Here is a 17,385-nt window from a genome sequence, read left to right on the forward strand (position 1 = left end):
GGCTGTTGCCAAGATACAGCTACGCCCTCTTTAAGCTCCCTTGAAGAAATGCTCATTTCTAGTCATGTGACTTCAGGTTTAATTTGCCGTTTGCTCCTCAATGTCCCAACTGAGAACAGTAACAAAATCAGCTCTGCCACTAAAGTGAAACAAGGCCGTTTCTATTGAGAAAGGAGAAAAATAGCCTTATGGAAAATTAAATCTGCATGCTTGATGATTGCCCTGGTCTTTTGGTGTTGCTATAACAGAATACCATAGATTGGGTAATTTATAATGAGAAGAAATTTATTTGGTTCATGATCCTGGAAGCTGGAAAGTCCAAGAGCATGATTCTGGCATCTGACCATGGCCCTTACGCTGACATCCTGTGGGTAAAAGGCAGAAGAACAAGAGGAGGCCAAACTCACACTCTTGATAACCAACACAATCCACAGAAAATAGCATTAATCCATTCAGGAGGGCAGAGACCTCATGACCTAACCAACTCTTATAGACCCTATCTCCCAACACTGTTGCCTTCAGGATCAGGTTTCCAACACATGACTGTCAGGAGACACATTCAAGCCATAGCAGTGATAATATTTAGCAATTAGAATTTAAAATTTTTGAAACCTCAAATGTGCAGTAGGTGTGATATGTCGTGAGAAAGAACTTCTCAAAAACCGAATGCATCTCAATTGCCTTTTGACAAAGAAAGAACAACCTAAAAGCTGACCAAAGAAGGAGAAAAAAAAATATTTTGTTTATTGTTCTTGTTTTAAATTTATTTCCTTTGTCAAGTTACTGTCTTGTGCTGATAAGAAATGCCATCATGAACAACATGGTTCATCTTTATTTGGGATTTCAGAAAAGCTAATTGTCCCAAATCATGTTTTCTGAACTTTCCTGAGAATTTCTGCTGCCTAGCTTCATCTTGTTTAAAGATGTTAGAGATATGTTGTGATTAATATCAACAATCAGAAGGTAATATCATGGTTCTGGTTGTCATTATCCTGTTTAGACATGCTAGAATTAGACTGCCTGTGTTAAAACTTAATCGACTAGAGAAGAAAAACATTCAAAAATCTTAATGATGGGTGCTTCAACTATCCAGGCATCTGCCAGATGTCTCGTTTTCTAAATTCAGAACATCTGATAAATCCGTGATTTCCTCAATTAGTGTTCTCAGCTCTGACTGCATGTTAGAATAGCCCCAGAATTTAAAATGAAAAAATTGATAGGCAGCCTCCATCCTATACTAATTAAAGCAGAATCTCTCAGGATGGGACCCCAGACATTATTGATTTTTTTTGTTTGTTTAGGTGTCCCAAATGATTTAAATGTGCAGCCAGATTGAGAATCACTAACCCACACGATAATTTCATCTTTGAGAAGGGACAGGAAGTGATGAGGAGGATTAACACCCTGCTTCTAATTCTGGCCAACCAGGAGGCCTTGAATGGAAAATCAGAAGTGACAGGAACCCTGGAAGAGGGCCACCTGGCCATCAGAAAATTCCAGAGGGATGTGGTCATTGCCAGACATACACTGTTAGTCTGAGCTTAAAAATATTTCAGGAAATTATAAAAGCCTGATTTTGACACCCTGCTCTGAGATTCCAAAATGAAGCAGGAGGTAGTCCTCAAAATAGAATTCCGATACTACTATTGGAAATGGCCAGAAGCAGGGGGAGGTGTGTGGAGGGAAGAAAGAAGTAAAAGAAAAGAAAAAGTAAGGCTTTAAAGATTTAGTGTCTTAGGGAAGAAACTGCTAAATCAGATATGTTTTTTTTTTAATGGTGTGTGGAAAATGTGAAAGCTGATTTAGAAAAGGAAGCATGGATACAAAAAGAAATCTGCAAGAATATGTGAGAAAAATCAGAAAGATTAAATTCAGAAGGTGGCTAACATTTTAGATGATGAAGGAGACGGGAAACACTCAAACTTATTTCACCATTAGACTAGAAAAGGGTGGGACAAACTTTGGTCAGAAGCAACTGAAGGGAAAGATCACTTAGGAGCAAAAGCTAGCTGTCCTAAATAAGTTCAAAATTAGCTTGGAAACAACAAATCAGATTGTTAATAGAATTTTCAGATGCGATTGCTTTAATCTTTAAAAAATATGGAGACTGAAAGAAGTTTCCTGGCACTGGCCTACATTTTTGTTTTTCAAGAGGAAACTAAGAAAAGCCTTTGAACTACAAGACTCAAGGGCCTGCTGATTCTTTGGTTAAAAAGTTGTATGATTTCCTTTAAAATGCAGTGTGGATGCAAAATTTGCTGAATTAAATTATGCCTATGACATAATTTATGAAGAGAATATAGACAAGGAATCATAAAATTTTAAATAATCTAATTCAAATTCAGTGGTTCATAACCTTTGAGAATCAGATAAAAGCTAAGTTCCCTTTTGAAGTAGTCAGATACTATAGTATAACAAGCCATCTCAAAACTTAGTGGCTTAAAACAACAGGTTGAGACTTCCTAATCCAAACTAAGAAATGCTTCAAAATTCAAAACTTTTTGAACACTGACATGATTTCCCAAGTAGAAAATTCAATGTTTGTTGTCATGTCACAGGTCACAGTCAAAATATGGACAAAATATCATATAAAATTGCTTCTAAAAAATCTTTACCACATATGCCTCAGATAGAACATTAATCTCCAGGATATATAAAGAACTCAAAAAACTTAACACCAAAAACAAAAACAAAAACCCAACCAATAAATGGGCTAAGGAACTAAACAGACACTTCACAGAAGAAGAAATATAATCCATCAACAAACATATGAAAAAATTTTCATCATCTCTAGCAATTTGAAAAATGCAAATCAAAACTACTTTAAGATTTCATTTCACTCCAGTCAATATGACAATTATCAAGAATATAAGCAATAATAAGAGTTGGCAAGGATGTGATGAAAAAAGTACACTCATAAATTGCTGGTGGGGCTGCAAATTGGTGCAATCACTATGGAAAGCCGTATGGAGATTCCTTAGAAAACTTGGAATGGAACCACCATTTGATCCAGCTTTTCCATTCCCTGGTTTATACCCAAAGGACTTAAAATCAGCATATTACAGTAACACAGCCACATCAATGTTTACAGCAGTTTAATTTGTAATAGCTAACCTACGGACCAACCTAGATGCCCTACAACAGATGAATGAATAAAGAAAATGTGGTACATATACACAATGAAATATTACTTAGCTTTAAAGAAGAACGGAATTGTGGCATTTTCACGTAAATGAATAGAACTAGAGAATATCACTATGCTAAGTGAAATAAGCTAATCCCCCGAAATCAAAAGACAAATGTTTTCTCTGATAATCGGATGCTGATCCATAGTGGGGCAGGGGGCTAGGGAAGAATGAAAGAACTTTGGTTTGTGTAGAGGGGAGTGAAGTGAGGGGTGGGGCTATGGAGATGGGAAGGACAGTAGAATTAGATATTATTACTGTACACACATGTATGATTACACAACTGGAGTGACTGCACCATGTACAGCCAGAGGAATAAGAAGTTATGCTCCATCTGTGTACAATACATCAAAATGCATTCTGTTGTAAAATAAACAAATAAATAAAATTTTAAAAATTGCCTCTAGGCTGCTGTATGTAAGATGTATATGAAGCATAAGTGAATTTTGTATTTAAATTAGATGTCTATCCCTAGGATATCTCATTATGAATACTTTACATATTTCAAAATAAGAAAAATCTGAAATTTAAAACACTTCTGATTCCAAGTATTTTAGATAAGGGTCACTCAATCTGTACTGTTAATTTGTTCATGATTCTGTAATTTGTACTGGGCCCAGCTGGGTGGTTCTTCTGCTGGCTTTCTCTGGCATTACTTAGCTGGATTAACAGGCTGAGTGGCCCAGAAGGCCTCAGTCACATATTTGATGTTTGTTGCTGGCTGGCAGTGGGCCATGGGTCTCCAACAGGAGAGCTGGAGCTAATTTATTTGGTGGTGGCAACACCAAATTTCTCTCATTCCAAGAGAATGAGAGGAAAAGCTACAAGTCTTTTTAAGGCCAAAGCTTGGAAGTCACATAATATCATCCCAGCCTTATTCTTTTAGTTAGAGGAAGTTACAAGGTCAGTTCAGATGAATAGAGGGTAAGAGACAATACATTCAGATGGGAATTGCTGCAAAGATGTGTGATCACATTCAGTTCAGTATACCTCTTCTCAGAAAAATGCTTGTACACTGATATACATGAAATAGTTTAATTTCAGGGATTTTGTGGATACGTCTAATCCAAATGAACAGACTTTAATATCTTCTAACCATGAATATATTAAAATAAGGATACTAAAACTCAGGGACACTAAAGTCCTGCCAAAGCCAAATAGATATTTAGTACACAAGTACATAAATATTGGCTATCACCCAGATTTCATAACTCTCAGTTCCACGACATTTCCATTGTGTCCAATGGATAATCACTTTATTATTTCAGGAAATGAATTTCAGCAATTTTATAAATCATCACTCCACCACCAGATCTGGACAATTTAAGTCAAATACATATAATAAAATACGAATATTTTATTTGTTTAGCATATTCTACACATACATCCAAATAGGAAAGTAGTCTGGTTAAAACAGATGTGAGGGCTGGGAGCACCCGTGCACACCTGTAATCCCAGCACCTGGGCGGGGGGCTGAGGCAGAAGGATTGAAAGTTGGAGGCAGCCTAGGAAGCTTAGCAAGACCCTGTCTCAAAAAGAGTTGAGAATGTAACTCAGAGGTAAAATGTCCCTGAATTCGATCTCCAATACCAAAAAAAAAAAAGGAGTAAGTTATTTTACATTTTACTAATTTGCAAACTTCACACTGCAGGCAGGTGCTGAAGACTCTCTCTCTTTGTTTTTGTTTGTTTGTTTTTTCAGTTGTAGATGGACACAATACCATTATTTTATTTGTTTATTTTTATGTGGTGACAGGAATAAAACCCAGTACTTCACACATGCTGAGCAAGCATTCTACCACTGAGCCACAACCCTGGCCCGGCTAGCTCTCTTTTTATATTTTATTTTATTTTATTTAGTTGTAGATGGACACAATATCTTTGTTTTTATTTATTTATTTACTTACTTACTTACTTACTTATTTTGGTGCTGAGGATCGAACCCAGTGCCTCATGCATGCAAGGCAAGTGCTCAACCACTGAGCTTCAACCTCTGCCCCCGTTCGTTCTCTTTTTATTGACAAGTACTCTATGCTTCAACTAATTCACACAGAAAAGTGGGTTACAAAAAAATAATTTGTGATAGCAGGATTGGTTAAACTTTTAATCTATTTAAACAAATCATACATTGATAAGAACAGCAGGAAATCAATGTATATTGATCTTTAACATATAAAAACCAGGCACTGGCTGGGCACAGTGGTGCACATCTGTAATCCCAGCAGCTCAGGAGCCTGAGGCAGGAGGATTTCAAGTTCAAAGCCAGCCAAAACAATTTAGCAAAGCCGTGGGCAACTTAGTGAGACCCTGTCTCAAAAATAAAACATAAAGAAAGGGCTGGGGATGTGGCTCCATCTAGATTGAATCTCTGCTACCCCACTGCTAGGCAAGTGTTCTAAAGGTAAGGCTTTTGAAAAGCCTCTTATCATAAAAATGTTTAAATATTCAGAGGAAAAAAATGCAGAGAGGTATTTAAAAAATTGTTAAATAATGACCTGTAACCTAAAACCTTTAATCAGTAACTATTATTCTGAAATCTTTGCTTCATCTATATGTATTTTTTCTTGCTGAACTGTTTTAATCTCCCCTAAGCACTCTGCATACATCTCCCCCAAAATGAGGACACCCTCTTATCATATCCAAATTCACATATATTCCACCTAATAAGTTAATTCCCTAGTACCATGTAATACTTAGTCCATATTCAAACCATTACCATTGTTGTATAGATTTTATTTTATTTATTTATTTATTTATTTATTTATTTATTTTTGAGAGAGAGAGGGGATTTTAATATTTATTTTTTCAGTTTTTGGCGGACACAACATCGTTGTTTGTATGTGGTGCTGAGGATCGAACCCGGGCCGCACGCATGCCAGGCGAGGTGCGCTACCACTTGAGCCACATCCCCAGCCCCTAGATTTTATTTTAGAATCCAATCAAGGAGCACATATTTGAACTGCTATGTCTTTAGTCTCTTTCAAACTAAAACAGCGTGTGCGCGGGGCGCGCGCGCACACACACACACACACACACACACACACACACTTTTCCCCCTGCATTGACTTTTTAAAGTGGCCAGGCCAGTTGTTTTATAGAATGCTCCAATTATGGATTTTTGATTCTTTTTAGCAAAAAAGAATCAAACTTGTTCCTCCATCTTTACTATAGCCTATGGATCTAAAGTGTTGATTGGATTCAGATTATATTTTGAAGAATCCTCTATAGGTGAGGCTGCCTACTTCACAGTACATGATGCCCGGAGCAAATGAGTCTGCTTGCCCCACTATTAGTGATCCTTAAGTTAAGGTGATGGCAACCATAGCCGTCTTCGTTACCAATAGACATTTTTCTACTGGATGCAGTAGTGCATGCCTGAAATCTCAGCGGCTAGGGATGCTAAGGTAGGAGGATTGCAAGCTGAAGGACAGTCTTGGCAAATTAGGGAGACTCCGTATAAAAATTAAAAATTATAAGAAAAGGCCATGGGTGTAGCTCAATGTTCAATCCCCCAGTATCCCCCTCCACACACACAAAGATATATTTCCCTTTGTGCATTAGCTAGTTTATCAATGTGGTGATAAGTTGGTGCCATGAAAATATCCAGTTTTTAAAGTGAGGTTTTGGGTTTGTTTTTTTTTTTTAACAATACTGCTAAATTATATGGTTATATCATGTGCATGTATGAATATGTAATTATACATAATCCCACCATTATGTATAATTATAATGCACTAATAAGAAGGAGAAAAATCAACAAAAAGAACTTAAAATTGTGTTCATTTTAAAAATCTAAAAAAATATTTAAAAAAATAAGCCTAACTGGTTGATTTTTTTCTTTTTCTCATTTTGGCAGTGCTGGGGACGGAACCCAGGGCTTTACACATGCTAGAGGAGTGCTCTACCACTGAGTACACTTCTAACCCATGATTTTTTTTTGGTACCAGGGAGTGAACCCAGGGGTGTTTAACCACCAAACCACATCCATAGCCCTTTAAAAAAATATTTTATTAGAGACAGGGAGGGTTTTGCTGATTTGCTCAGCTCCCCTTGCTAAGTTGATGAAGCTGAGTTTGAATTTGCAATCCTCCTGCCTCAGCCTCCGGAGTCACTGGGATTAAAGGCGTGCACCACCATGCCCAGCAGCCCCATGATTTTGATAAAAAATTGTACTTACTTTTTCTAAGATTCTTCAAGTTAGAGTATATTTAACTTCAACTTATGAAAACAAACCAGAATTTTTTTTTTCATTTTTCTGCTTTTATCTTTGTCGTTTTGGGTACCATTCTGGGGTACAGTGGGTCACGTACACCTGAATTGGGCACTGATGGGTTATCAGAGCTAAGTGCTGTAGCTCCCTTGCCCACTCATTTTATTTTATGACTATTACATGTTAATTTGAGGCATGAAACAATGTAGAATGCTGTGGATGTGAATGTCACAGTGACATGAGTAATGACATGAGATCAAGGAAACACCCAGGGTACCAAGAAGCCAGGCCTTACTGTAGGTGGGATGGCCGGTAGACTTACTGAGGGAGTTGTACCTCACACCAAAATTGCAATGTGGCTCTCTTGAAGAGAGTTCTTTGTTTCCTTTTTTTTTTTAAGCAGGTCAGAAGACGTGAGTGAAAACATACCAGTGACCAAACATGGTGGTATCAAGCCTAATTAGGAATAGAAAATGATTTCTAAAGTCTGTGTCTGTTCATTTTCTTTATTTCATTTGTTTTGGTTTTTGCTCTCATCTGTGATTCATTTGCCTTTCGTCATCTTACACAACGGCTTCTGCAAGAATATCAGCCCTGAAACATACAACATGGCTCGCACCCACTTCAAACATTGTTTAAGATCTCATTTATTATTTTGTACTGTGGTCTCACTTAAAAGCCAGTGTTACTGAGACTACAGAGCACATACCTTTAATTCCCAGGGTGAGCAGGGTGGGGGACAAAGAATGGAAAAGAGCAAGAGAGACAGAGCTAAACCCCTGAGCTGGTCCACGATGGGAATTCAAGGAAAACAAGAACACTCAGAAGGTCTTATAGGCTGATGAAGTCTCTAGACACTAGAAGACTGGAAACTACCCAAACATGGGCTTAGTAGAGTACGGAAAAGTGATGAAGACCAGGACTGTTCTTTTTCTTTTTTTTTTTTCCCAACAAGAGGTTAGTTACTGAAGGACCACATTCCCAGGATTACAAGGATTTGTCTAAATAGCCTAGGAAACATTTATCTACAGCAGAATGAATAAAATGAAGGGATGGGATTCTATGTGAGTGGGCTATTACATGAGGCTATATTGAGAATTTGAAATTAACCCTGGGAGTAGTCACATTAAATTGATATCAGCAGGGAAAACTTACATGAAGTAGGAATTATGTTTTTCCAATTAGCTTATGCGTTCAGGTACTAAAATCCAGGTGCTTGGGGGAACCAAACCTAGTTAAAACACAATTGGGTTTAACACGATTCCTTAAAAAAAAAAAAGACCATGTGCTGAAATATCTCATGCCACTAGCTTAATCATATTTATTCAAGTTATTTTCCTTCCTCCGTTCCCAGTGTGAGTCAGCTTTTTATTGTTGTGACCAAAATACCTGAAAAGAACAACTTAAAGGATGAAAAATTTATTTGGGGATCATAATTTCAGAAGATTCAGTCCAGGGTCTCCAAGACACAAACATCATGGCAGAAGGAAGGGCATGGCTGGGGAAAGCTGTGCAATTCACTGTAGCTGGGAAGGGGGGGCGGAGAGAGAGAGAGAGAGAAGGGAAATGTCAGAGACACATATAGTCCCCAATGCCACATCTCTAGTGAACTAGATAGTGGGCAGTTCAGTTACCACCCAGTAGTCCATTCAAATTATTAACCCATCAAACGGCATAATCCACCTACAAAGTGACAGCTCTCATGATCCAGTCTTTGCACCTCTGAACCTTGCTGCATTGCCTGACATGTGAGCTTTTGGGAGACATATCAGATCTAAACCATGACACTCTGAAGTAGAAAATAATCATCTACAATTAAAAACTGCTTTGGGTATGAGCTGTGCAGCTTTGAAAGAGGAGAGGGTCCCAGCTCTCCGTAGGATGTGTGCTGTATTGCTGCACCCCTACCCTGAAGCATTTTGTGAATGACAGAAGAAAAAACCATTTATCTAACAGGAAACAGAGATGATGGGAAGGATGTTTTCCTGTTCCTGGTTCAGTGGATATTTTTTCCCTTTTTCCTAAAAAAGTTCTAAGTCACACCCTTTATAAGAAGCTCAAATTTCAGACCACACATGTGTTTCAGGCAATTAACTACTCAATGGCTCATTGCAGAAGGACTTCTTCATTTGGAAGCTGCAATGAGATATGGAATATGGGATAAGAGAGCAACAGACATTAAACTACAGTTTCATTCCTCTTGTTAAAGGAGGCTTGGCTGGAAGAGCCAAAGGAGGAAGTTTCCCAAGATTTCATTTTTTTTAATCCACTATTCCATTAGGCAGTGTGTGTATATATACATGCATACATACATACATACACACACACCACATTTATATATAGATAGATAGATAGATAGATAGATAGATGTACATACATACATACACACTACTTCAGCTTCAATTTTTCAAAGACTGGGCAGTCAATTTCTTCCTTCTGTTCCAGGTAAAGAACACACAGATAGGTGTAGTAGAGTGGTACACCCCTATAACTCCAGTGGCTCAGGAGGCTGAGGCAGGAGGATTGCAAGTTCAAAGCCAGCCTTAGCAACTTAGCAAGGCCCTAAGCAACTTAGTGAGACCCTGTCTCAAAATAAGGAGTAAAAAGAGCTGGGGATATGACTCAGTGGTCAAGTGCCCCTGTGTTCAATCCCTGGTACCAAAACAAACAAACAGATAAACCACAGATGAGCATTACCCAGTGATGCTCATTGAAATCTAGTCTCTGTCTCTATGAATTTGACCATTCTCTGTACTTCACATAGGTGGAATTGTATAATATTAGCATACATTTTGTTCCTGGCCTATTTCACGTAACACAATGTCTTCAAGAGTCACCCATGTTGAAGCATATGTCAGTTTTCTTACTTTTTAAGGCTGAATAATATTCCATTACATAAACATACCATGTTTTGTCTGTCCATTCATCCCTCAATGAACATTTGTGTAGTTCCATACCTTTTGGCGATTGTGATTGATGCTATTATGGACATGAGTTCTGTCAAGTCCCTGCTTGTAGTTCTTTTGGGTATATACCCAAGAGTGGAATTCCTGGATCCTAGGGTAATTCTATTTTTAATTGCTACTCTGTTTTTCATAGCACTTCACCGTTTTCTGTTTCCACCATCAAAAGCACAAGGATTCTATTTCCTCAACATTTTCGCTTGCCAGTGAGTTTTAACAATTTTATCAGGGGTGCCTTTGTTGTTAGCAGGACAGCCTCAGTCTTTGCAGAATGTTTAGCATCCCTAACCCCACAGCTATTGTAGGTAAGGGGGTAACATTTCCCAGCTGTGACGAACACCTCCCCCTAACACACACATTTTCAAAGGTTCCCTAAAGGATAGAGACATGTTGCTCAGCTAGAACCCCAATCTATTCCTGTATCTTTTTGGATGCCTTAAAGACTTGTCTCTCTTAACTGAAAACCTAGGTGAGGCTCTTCTCTCTCCTGTTGTCACATCCCTTCCTTGATTCAATAAGCAGGGAGTGGCCTAGTTTAATCGGCTGGAGAGGATAGGAGGAGAAGAGAGGGCAGAGAAGACACAAAGGGGTGACGGGGGGAGAAATGTTCAAAACTATGAATTCACCACATAAGGATTTCTCTTATTTACTTTCTTCTCTGAAGTAACTAAGCATTTTTTGTGATCTTTGTTTTCTTTTCAGACAAATTTAGATTTTCTAAAAATGCCTTAGGCCCACAAACGCATCCTTCAAAAAACATAAGAAATATATTCACAAGATGAATAAAAATCCTGCCTGGAATATTATCCTGATCTAGTGATTGGTCTTTCACTGACTCACATCTCTTAACTTCTCATGAACCTCGGATGGTAAATCAGTGGGAAATCAAGGAGGGTCAGTTAAACGATTGTTAAGTGTCATCTAAACAGAGCAAGTGATCACTAAACAAGAATTCACATGTAGTTTGGAAGACCCAGATTTTCCACAAGTATAAATTTCTCATTCTTTTCCCATTTCAGTTAAATTTTATGTACCTTTTCAATTTTTATAACCCTCTAATGTTCAAGTCATCTACTTCCCTAAATGGTTAGGAGCTTTGAGGGGAGAGACCTGGCTACTTTCTAAGCAAATGATGTAATTGCTATGAATCTGCCTCCTCATCCACAAATCTCTGGACTTCCACTGTTTCCTGAGAAGCAACGACTAATTAAATAATACTTAAAATAATTTTCTCATAAGAGAAAAACAAAAGATGCACTCCAATTGGTTAGAAAATGACTGTGATGCTCCTCCCTTATTTCTGTGTTGCATGAACATGAATAGTTAGTTCATCAACAGTCTAAGAGAAAATAGATTATTATTGAGTTTATTTTATTTTATTTTATTTTTGCTGGGTGTGCTGGTGCACCCCTGTAATCCCAGCTACTTGGGAAGCTGAGGCAGGAGTATTACAAGTTCGAGGTCAGTCTGGGCAACTTAGCAAGACCCTGCCTCCAAATAAAAAATAGAAAATAGCTGAGGATATAAATGCCCCTGGGTGGTAAATGTCCCTGGGATGAATCCCCAGTGTGGCCAAAAACAATTTTTTTTTAATTCTACAAAATAAAATTTTTACAAGTCATATCTGTGGAGTCACAAATGATATTAGCCTAACTCTACTCTTCTAAAACTTTTGCACAAAAGTCCTTATATACAAAGCTTGAACATCACTCTTTGATGTTCTGGACCAAGTTGTTCTTTATTTTGAGGGGCTTTGTGCTGGTCTACGCATCCATTGAGAGGGTAAATGTTTATTGGGCATCTTTTTCAAGTGAACCTCTATTTGGACTCATTAGGATAAGTTTTCACTGCATCTTTATCTATGGATCCTGAATTATAAATAGCATTTCCTAGTCATGGTTTCTTCTAAAATTAAAATATAAATAATCCCTGATGAAACATATGAATTCACATAATTTCAGAATAATGTAATAACCTGGCATGACAAGTGACAGCTGTCTGATAAAGACCTTACTTGAAGCTCAAAGAAATGAATGAATAGTGAGAAATGGCAGGAGTTATTAAAAGTGCTAAAATAAAGTTACTGCTCATATATTTTTAAAGGATAGACATTTCTTCATTCTTTTCTCCCTCCACAAAATTCACTTGGTCTGGAGAGTTTGACCTCATACTTTCCTCCAGACACTGTTAGGATTAATCAAGGCAATGTATACAACCTGCTTAGCCCAATGCCTAGAACGTAATGATCATTGAGCAAAAGATTACAAAATTGTAATGGTGAATATGACTTTTTAAAAAGTTGGTTCAAATTGGTAAATGCTCAGGAAGTCAGGTTTTTTGTTTGCGGGTTTTTTTTTCTTCTTCTCTTTTTCTTTTTTGGTGCTGGGGATTGAACCCAGGTGTCACAGACACCAGGCAAACATCCTATCACTGAGCCACATCATCAGCCCCATGGAACTCATGTTTAAACAGACATGTTTATTTTTCCACATCACCGATCTAACCTAATCTATTGTCTGCCATGACCCTGCTGTGTGTCATCATCTCAACAGGATGTGTTCAAATTCCTTATCAAAGTAGAGTGAAGCCTTCAGGAATGGGTGGCTGCAAACCTCTGTGGTCTTCCTGCCTCCCACAACCCTTTGCACCTGCTGCCTCAGGTATGTCAACATATTTAGTTGTTCTGTACCCACTACTGAGGCCTGCCTCTTTGCCCTTGTTCATAAGGCTTCCTCTGTCTTCCAGGTACTGACATGAGCTTTAGGTTTAACAGAGGACGAATTGGGACAGGGGACAAGAGCATAATTAAGCAGTCTTGATCAACTTGTGGGCTGGTGGGTCATTATCTCAGTTCTGGTTCTACATGTTGGCTCTAGGGAAGGCCTCATCACCCGAGGAAGCAATTTCTACTTGCTTCACAGGATGCAGGCTGTTTACCTATCAGACCTGTGATCCTGGAAGGGGCAATTCAGTTCCCATGAGGTATTGCTCCTCCTTTGTGGGGGCAGTGTCATTATGGGGTGATCTGCCTGCAAGGCTTCACCATTTCTGGAAGGAGTAGTGCAATGATTGGAGACTTTCAGGCACCATTCCAGGGGTCTGGTACAGGATGTTTTAAAAGGTGACAGTTGAATGTACTGGCAAATCTTGGAAATACCTCAGTTTATCTTATCTGGGTGTCTGCAGTCTTGAAGGTGGAAAATAAGTTTGGTAAATTTAGGAATAATAAAATTTGTACTGCCATGTATACACGCAGAGCTAAATAACCCAAAAGTTAAGATTATAAAGGAAATAGATACAAAATGAAGGCAGAGATGCAAAGCTTTTTATCCTGCTTTTATTCACCCATTGGACATCTATAGGCCCCAAAGGAAAGTCAGTGTTTTTAGCAAAAGCAGCTTCTAACTCTATTATATTATGATAGAAGCATAATGCTTTGTGCGTAAATTTATCAGCAATCATTTAATCATGTAATTGAATCTCAACTATTCTGGTGATTAATTTTAATGTGTCAAGTTGATAGGGCCACAGGGTGCCCCTAACATTTGGTCAAGCATTCTGGGTGTGCCTGTGAGGGTGTCTCTGAATGAGATAACATTTAGTGGTAGATTGAGCAGAGAATATTGCCCTCTCCAATGTAGGTTGGGCTCATCCAATAAACTGAAGGCCTGACTAGAACAAAAAGACTGGCCCTCCTTTGAATAAAAGGAAATTCCTCCCGTCTGTCTGCCTTAAACCAGAATATCATATTTCTTTCAGACTCAGACCAAAACTTCAGCTCTTCTCAGGTCTTGAGCCAACCAAATTTTGAACTGGAAGGGTACCATTAGTTCTCTTGGTTTTCAGGCTTGGATTGGAACTACAAAATCACTGTCCTGGCTCTCCAGTTTGTCTACCAAAGGATCTTGGGATTTCTCAGCCTCCATAATCAAGTGGGCCAATTCCTTATAATAAATATCTTTCTATATTGGTTGTGTTTCTCTGGAGAACACACCCTAATACACCTGGAGAAAGGAAATATAATTTTATAAAGTTCATCCATGAAGTATCACACAATTTCATGTAAAAGTAACACTTTTTTTGTTGTTGTTGTTTGATTTTTAGTGCTGGGGATTGAACCTTGGGCCTCACATGCCGGGCAAGTGCTCTACCTCTAAGTCACAACCCCAGCCCAGAAGTAATACTTCTAGTCTATATACTGCAGATACAGCTGAATAAAGGAAAATATTTAAAGGTAAAATATAGGTAAACATACCTTGCACATGATAGTTTACTCCAAGGTATATGTTAGATATTGAGTTTTATTTTTCTTTGTTTTCCTTTTTAAAAGAAAGACTCTTCATGGTATATTCACAGAACAACAGCTAAATGGTTTGGGCCTTGTTTATGGGAGGAAAAGGATAAGAAAGGAGCCTAGGGGGAAAGAGGTCAGTATGGTTCTTGCTTTTAAAACTAGTTTCCCAATCCTCACTGTTCATGGGGTTTAGTCCCCTTTCATGGGCTGTGTCTGCTTTGGGGTCACCAGAGTGACCATTTCAGTAAATTGACCAGACAATTCACTCCCCAAACTGGCTCGCCTGACTTTTTTTTTACTTTGAAATTTTAAAAATTGAATTAAAACTCATTCAAATATGAAATTAAAGGGGGTGAGAGAGACTGAGAAGCTTAAGAGGAGACTGATCCAACTTCCATTTTCTGAGCTGCCTCAGAGATGAGGTGGTTCTTACCTCAAATCCAGGTCAAGTGTGAGTCCATGTGGAGGCTTAGACATAACGGAAAGGTTTAAGAAAAGACCACTAGCTCTTTTTTTTTCCCCTTCTTCTTCTAATCTGAAAATGCATTGTTTTATCTTAATTACATTCAGTATTTATTAACCACCTACTATGTGCTTGCCATTATATAAGATGATTTGGATTCTTCAAATGACTTGGAAATCACTTTCATAAAACAATCAGATTATTTCTTTTTTTTCTAATTTAGTCTATTCTGTACTCTGATCTCAGAATAGAGAATAATAGATTTTTAAAATTCTCTGTGCATACTCAGTATTATTTCATTATAGGAGCAGAACTTCCGTGTTAATCTTCTAATTTTCAAAAAAAAAGTATATGACATTTTCAACTTTTATTTCTTCTTAAATACTTTTTTCTTTCTTTCTTTTTTTTTTTTTGGTTTATACTGGTGATTCCCCCCAGGGCCTGGCACCTGGTTGACAAGCACTTTAACACTGAGCCAACACCCCCAGTTTATTTAATTTTATTTATTATTTATAGGGTCTCACTATGTTGCCTGGGCTGGCCTCCAACGTGTGATCCTTCCGCCTCAGCCTCTCCAGTAGCTGGGGTTACAGGAGTGTGCCACTATGCCCAGCTAATAATTTTAAAGGTTAAAAATTAACAGACCATTCCTATTTCATCTTAATTCATTCCCTTTGATAATTGGGGGGAAATGTATTTCAATTTTATTGCTAAGAGAGGGTTTTTAAAAATGTTTCCTAGAGTCCACTAATAATTCATGAGATTTATTAATTTTAGTTACCTTTTGATACTCAGCTATGAACATAGCTTTTAAAATGTATCAAACAAATTTATATTCAATTGCTAATAGTTGAGAATATTTCTAAAAGTTCCTACAGTGCTAAAAGATAACAAATCAAGGTCCTTAACCCAGATAATTTCATTGAACTATAACTATATTAAAAAGAAATAAGGAAAGGAATCATTTGGCTTTTTTAATGTTGTATAAAACAAAAACTCATTTTAGTAAACAAATGTCCCTAGGGAGTACATATAAAACAGAAAATGGTAAATCCAATTTGAATCTTTATTATTTAATTTGCTTTAGGTGGGAGAGTGCTTTGTTTTTTTCACAATCATTATGATCAACAACCAAAGACCAAGTAACAAATCAATATGACTGACATACAAAGTTACCTTTGAATCCGTCTGAGTTATTTAGACTGTGAACCCTAAGAGTGGGAGATTTTGCCTCCTTGCTCTTGCATCTTCCCATCGGAAATGCGTGGTGAGTTACATACAATAGATGCCCAGTATAGGTTTTTGTACCAATTGAAAGTTTTGCTGCCTTCTTTCTGTTCTTGCAACAGCTTATGCTACTTGGTAAACACATTGAAATACTTACCAATGAAATCAGGGGAGGAGGGAGGGACCTCAGAGTGGGGGGAAAAAGAAATAGGAGGGAAGCAGATCAATAGCATGAGCTGTACCTTTGGACCCATCCACCCTCTGCCTGGGGTTTTTACCTGTGTTAGGGGTGCTCTGCCTGTGAGTGGAAGGCTAGGGCTGGAAAGGTTACCTTTATTTACCCACACTTGGAGTCTGGGTCCCTACAAAGCCATGATGTATGGCAGCTCTAATAGGGGAACCAATGGTCTTGTCTTGACAGTTAAACCAAATACCAGGCCTCCGCTGATGTAGTCACAAACCTTGAAGGAGCTGGAGAACGATTCTTCACTTTAGTTCATCTAAGTCTTCTTTCATGGGTCCTTCATGAAGTGGGATGGTTTCTTCTCTCTTCCTGTTTTGTTGGTGTTTTTGCTCTGGGAAGAACGCAACCAATACAAATTTAGTATCTATTGCTCTCTAGACAACATATCCCTCACATTCACAAATTACTTTATTCCCACAACACCCACTTCCAATAGGCAGATTATAGAATTTGCTTCCTGCCAAAGGAAAATTCAGAATACAGGAAATCTGATATCTTGCCAACTTAATGGATTCCTAACAATTTTTAAATTGCATATGTCATTTTAATACTTTACACAGTTGGAAGGTTGTTGAGGGATAAATTGGCAGCGTCCCTATTTTCTTTAAAAAACCAAATTCATAACAATGAAGTATTCTACATTTATTTTACTATTTTGGCAGTTTTATTTTTGTGACAAAAATATGAGTCCATTATATTGTCTGAATTCCTAAAGTATCCAATTCATTACAGAAAAATGTGTTAGAAAAATTTGCTTTGCCCTTTTTCTTCTGCACAATTTCTGAGTTTTTAAAATACTT

The 17,385-nt window shown here is 37.8% G+C and overlaps 1 protein-coding gene across 1 annotated transcript in view; it reads left to right on the forward strand.

Moving 5' to 3' along the window:
- Window positions 1-17,385, forward strand: part of Scrg1 (stimulator of chondrogenesis 1) — a 129,969-nt gene that overhangs the window by 31,263 nt on the left and 81,321 nt on the right. The window lies entirely within an intron of this gene.

The sequence above is a fragment of the Marmota monax genome, unplaced genomic scaffold, assembly GCF_021218885.2.
Source record: "Marmota monax isolate L192 unplaced genomic scaffold, Marmota_monax_Labrador192_F-V1.1 WCK01_AAM20220418_F8-fsc00159, whole genome shotgun sequence".
NCBI lineage: Eukaryota > Metazoa > Chordata > Mammalia > Rodentia > Sciuridae > Marmota > Marmota monax.